Here is a 6,000-nt window from a genome sequence, read left to right on the forward strand (position 1 = left end):
ACTTCAATAAAAAATAAAATTTAAAAAGCAGTTGATTATTAAATAATTGAGAAAAGGTATAATAGTCAAAGAAATACACATTTAAAAGAAAAAGAGGATATATTTTCCATCTATCAAATCAGTTGACTTTAAAAAATGTATCACACCCAGGATTAGAAAAAAGTGCTCTTGTAGTACAAAGGTTCTTACTAACCTGCTGCCCAGAGGAGGGTGGCTCACTCTTTGAAAGGGCATTGATTTGGCAATGTGTGTGAGGAGCTTAGCAAGCTCATGCCCTTTGGCCCAGTACATGCTCTTACAAAACACCATCCTAAGTATATAACCTTAAATGGATAAGAAGCTCTATATTCAACATTATTTCCAGTACTAAAAAAAAAAGGGAAATAAACTAAGTATCTAATATTAAATAAGTGATTAAGTAAATTATAATATTCAGTTGTTGGATATTATACAACTATTAATAAGATAGACTTAAATAACTTATGGAACTATAATGTTACATTTTAAAGTAGATTACAAAGCGATAAATACACAACTGTATAAAGAAAAAATTGCATAATGTCAGGAAAGAAATGATTCAAAACAGGAATTTTGAGAGCTACCCTGTAGCTAAGATGAGTTTGGATTTGGGTGAGGAAAGTCTAGTTGAGTTGGTTGAGTTTTTTCTACTTTTTTTTCTTTAAGAAACATGCATTTTCTTTATAATGGAAAAGAACTAAATGTAGAAAAACATTTGCAGTAGCACCGGAAGTTATCATGAGTCCTCCTTCTCCATTGTCTGGAATTTGGTCATCTGATTCACTCCTGCTGGCTGAGAGGGATCATTTGTAGTCATTTGATTTTATATTTCTCAAAATTTCATTTAGATGTTCTCTAAAAGATCAGGAGAACTGAAGATTTTGGTTTCTATTCTTTTTTTTTTTGAATAGAGGTACTGGGGATTGAACCGAGAACCCAAGGAGCCAGGGATCATCCTGAGGAGCCCTGGAAGTTCAGCAGTCAGCCCACCACTCATGCACAGGAACATCAAATCCAGCACAAGAGTCACGGAGCACAGAGATCCCTGAGCACCCCTTATAGTGCAGGGAAAGCAGCTTCAGAAGTGGAACAGGGGTGGTCAGAGATCTCAGGAAAATGAGGAATCAGTGGAATGGAAACAAGGGCCAGATGGAAGCTAGTTGTCATTTTGCCAGTGTCTGACACCCAGTCCTAAGAGCTCTCCGACCTCCTTTTATGAGACTGCCTCATCCCTATTTTCCTCAAAGAGAGCCAAGGGCGCCAAATCCTTCCAGCTCCACCCTCGAACCCAATCCAGTTGTGACAGGAATGTGGCCTCTGCCTGGCCAGTTGGATGCTCTTGCCAGGTCTTGGGCCAGTGAGCTGAGGACACTGGGCCGTTAGAAGTCATTTATAGAAGCAGATACAGCAGCTTCCTGCTGTCTAGAGCCCTCAATTTCTGACTTTCCTAACCCTGGTCTCCCCAATCTCTTGTTCGTTTTGTGAGCTCTCCATCCCCCATGGGCTCCATTAAATTTTCCTTTGCTTAAAAAATTAGTTAGAGCTGGTTAAGCACTCATGAACACAAGCATTGGACCTGAGTCAACCGCGCATCCAATGAGTAGGCAGTTGGGAACCAGCGGGAGTATCCTGCCCTTTTCTCTTCAAGATACATCTCCTGCTGTGAGACACACATGGAGAGAGAACAGGTACTCCTTAGAGAGGAGCACAGGTGCGGGCCCAGGTGACTGCTGGTGGCCTCTGGGCCTCACCACTTCGTGAGTCTCCAGAGCTCTCCCTCCAGGGGCTTCTGTTGTGACCCAGGTGATCGATGCCTGTGGTTGCTCTGGGTTCTATTTCTGTGGCCCTGACCCGCCTTTCTCCTCAGGACTGGGGTTCTGAGACATGCTCAACTTGAGGTTAATGTGTTTGAGAAGAAATTAAGAACGGGAATAGCTCTTTTCCCCCTGATAATTAAAGCAATAGAGAAATGCACAAAGAAGAGAGTAAAAGAAATCACTCAGAATTATTGTGAGTTTTCTCAGTGTGATGATGGCGTTAAAGTTAGGCATTTAAAGTGTATATAGTCTTCATCTTTTAGGCATAAATTCCTTAAGGTATTTAAGGACGATCTTCTATGATATGATGACTGGTGTTGCTTCTAGTAAGATGGAGGAAAGGAAATGGAGAATTATAAATGAAAATAAAATTGCCCATGAGCTGATAACTGAAGCTGGAGATGGAGATTCATTTTAATGTTCCACATTTGTATATGTTTGAAATTCTCCATCATAAATTACCAAAAAAAGCCCCCAAAACCCAACCACCCTAGAATCCAACCACCCGGAGATAACCCCAATTAACATCTTGGGAAATTTGTTACTCAAATTTGTCATATGAACCCACTTCTTATGTTTGGGGGATGCCCTAACTTGAAACAAAAATTCCAGGCACTCAGCTTCCCAGCCTCCCTTGCACAAGCACATGACCAAGCCTCCAGCAATCATACCCTCTGCCTAGATCTTGAATCAGAGCCTAATAATGGGAGGGATTGTGTTGAATCCAACCGGGGCCCCAGTGGAACAGCCCAGGCTGCAATGATGAGCTCACTGACTCTTCTCTCTGGCTCTGCAGCCCTGCCTGGAGATTCAGAGGGGTCGCCCAAATCTTTCTCCCAAATCTCTTCCCTGCCTAAATTATCTAGAATTAGTCTGAGGATCCTGGTGGGCAGAATATTTTAGTGTCTTTGGGTGGGGGGGCAGTTATTGATAGGATTATTATGCAAAATGCTGTGTAAGTTGGTTTCTTCCTTTCACTTAATAGCGTGCTGAAGTGTCTTTGTAGGCATGCAGGCCTCCTTCCTTCATTTTCCCAAACAGTTCATGCTGCTGCAGGAGCAAGGGCTCTCTCCTTCCCTGCCTTTCCCACAAGCGGGCTGGTAGAAGGAAAGGAAAGGTGTCCGTAATAAAAGTTCACTTTCCGCATAATGAGGGCAGGTGGGGGGACCTAGATGGCCCAAGGGTGTGCCTGAGCAGCTGCCCTCCTAGGGAGCTCCGCACGGTCCCAGGAGAGGGCTGTTCCTCACACCCTGTAGGCAGGTTGTGCTTATCCCCTGAGCAGCCTGCAGCCTGGCCCACCGCTGACCACGGGAGCAGAGATGTTGCCTTCTGTGGCTTCACAGGACTGTCAGAGGTCAAGAGCCTCCAGCTCACACCCAGGCCTGGGCCCTTAACAACTTTGTTTCCCACCTTTGGTCAGGAGCCTCATCAATTGCGTCTTCTAGTCCAGCCCTGTGGCAGCTCTCGTGGGTCAGGTGTGCGCTGAATGGACTCCCCTCACCCATCAGGGGACCATGTCCCAAGGCTGAGATGGGCTGGGTGAGGGTGGAGCCCAGGGGCAAGGGGCAAAGTCAGGAAGGGAACCATGGAAGACTGAATGCCCCAGTTTATCCCTAGAGGATCTGGTTCCTCAGGTCCTGGGCTACCCTGAGAGGCGGAGGCAGGAGGAGTGCTATTTGGAGGGAACACCCTGCCAACGGGAGGGTTGTCACGTGCCTCCTAGTATTACTGATATGAATAATCCTAATGGCAGGAGCTGTCAGCCTCTGAGCCCTGGCTATGTGCCGGGCACTTGGCCAGAGCTTTGCAGACACCACTGGTGATGGTTAAGCATCACAGCAACTCTGCAAGGCAGCTGCATCACCTGTTTTAGAGATGAGACACTGAGAAGCAGAGAGCTTCAGCAACTAGCCCAGGGTCACGCCACGGGACAGATCAGAGCTCAGCTTGGGACCCAATTTGGTCTGAACCTCAAAGGGCTGGGCAGTCACTCTGGAGGCTCCTTCTGCTGTGACAGTCACCAGCGGTGGTCCTGCTGGTCCTTTGAAAAGTGCCCCTTGAAGCTGCACCCCCAGACCCCACAGGTGTCTGCTCACCATCCTTCTCCGCCCTGTGGGTCAGCTGGAAATGTGCTGTAAGCTTAATCACAAATTACCTTTAACTGGGTTTCCCAGCAGGCTCGGAGGAGGCGGAGTCTTCTCTCTCCTTTGCTGGTGGGTTCCTGCCATTTGCTCTCAAGAATCCTCCTGGGACAGCCCCTTGAGTGGGATCAGGTGCCCGGAGCCTGCTGGACTTGGAGGCCTCTTGCACTGAGGTCTGGCGTGCCTGGACTGCGGCTGCGGCTGCGGGTGAGTTTCCTATGAATTTACGGCAACTCTATCATTTACTTTTCAAACACTCCTATGAGGTACCTTTCCAACTTTTCTGATAAGGAAATTTCATAAAATAGAAGTACTAGTAGCAAATGGCTTCTCAGAGTAAAATGGTTTATGTGGTAGCCAGAGCTATTTGAGGTAAACCAACAGCCGCAGTGGACAAGGGCCATGGTTGGGGATCTTCGAACAGTTTCAGCAAAGGAGGAGGCTCGGCCTGACCCGCCTGGTGAGAAGGAGCTTTTGAGGCAGAAGGTGGAGGGTGTGAGTTCCAGCACTGCCATGTTTCTTGGTTACATCACCTCAGACAAGTTACTGAACCGCTCAGAACCTGTTTCCTCATCTACAGAATGGGGGTAATAATTCCACCAGTGTAAAAGGCCTGCCATATGGCCCCTGTCTGAGAAATGATACCTTCTATTGTTATTCACCAGTAGCTGGATTACAATGGGTACTTCGCAGTGGGCATTTGTGACTGTGTCAAAGGCTTGTCAATTATGGGTAAAATTATAGGACATGTTGAGGGGAGGGTATAGCTTAGAGGTAGAACACGTGCTTAGCATACCATACATGAATTCCTGGGTTCAATCCTCTGTCCCTCCATCAAAACAAACAAACAAACAAATAAACAAACCTAATTACTTCCCCTCCAAAGAAGAAAACAAAATCACAGAACATGTAAAATTTGTTTTTTGATCCCCCCCACTTCCTCTGTACTTCCTGTGTACAGTTTCCCCTGTAAACTCCGTTAGCCCTCCCCTAGCCCCCCACCCATCATTGCTTATGGATTCATGTCCTGGATTTTTAACTTTTTTAACTTATCAAAATGTGCCTGTCATGTGTCCTCAAATTCCTTAGGACTTTAGGCATAATAATTAATAAGACTGAGGCCAAGACTACCCCCTTCTGCCCCTGCTTTACTGTCTACAACACCAGGGCTTTATTCTTCCAGTGCTCATTGCAATAACTTTACTATTCCAGGACACTCCTGCCCAGGCAAATAACTTAGTTGTTCATTGCGGGAATTTCCTGAAAGACCCCTTACTTTTTAATAGGAAGTATCAACAGACAGTTCACCCTTGAGAGGCTTCCGTTGAACCCCTTGCCTCAAAATCCTTGCCTAGCTGTTTCCAACCCCAAAATGCTTGCCCCAATCCCATTCAAGCCCCTGCCTTGAAAGAACTCCTTTAAACCCAACTTGAATTCTCACTGAGATTTGACCTTGCCCCTCCCACTTGGGGTGCTGTGGGGATCACAGGTGGAGGGCGGAGGGCACAGGTTCCCTGGGGGCCATCGTTGCTGCACGCGTTTCAGACCTGGGAAGTACTGCATACATGCCAGACAGACCCTTACATGTGCTGTGAATCTGCCCATGAAACAGTTTTTCCCAGTTCTAGCCTCAAAGAGGGGAAAGCGCACTACACCATTTGACTTGTAAATTACATGACATTTACATATCTATGGTTTAGACCTCGCCTTCAAACTAGAGGTTTACTCTGTATTTTGTGGAAGAGAACAACTGAGTTAAGTGCAAATACACAAAAAAGATTTTTGGAGCCCAGGCTACCCTCTTGGCTAGGCCACGTGCGGCGGGCCACAGGGCAAGGTCTTGCCCTGGGGCGTTGCCTCCCAAGCATCAGGATGGGAAGGCATCCAAAGGAGAACTTGAAAAACCAACTTAAAGCTGAATCAACACTAGAACATTTCACCTGAAAGAAACTCTTTCATTAATCCTTACAAGTTGCATGTGCTTGTTTGTTTTGGGCTTCTCCGGGGATGAATATTAAAATACT

This window comes from Camelus ferus, chromosome 6 (genome assembly GCF_009834535.1).
Source record: "Camelus ferus isolate YT-003-E chromosome 6, BCGSAC_Cfer_1.0, whole genome shotgun sequence".
NCBI lineage: Eukaryota > Metazoa > Chordata > Mammalia > Artiodactyla > Camelidae > Camelus > Camelus ferus.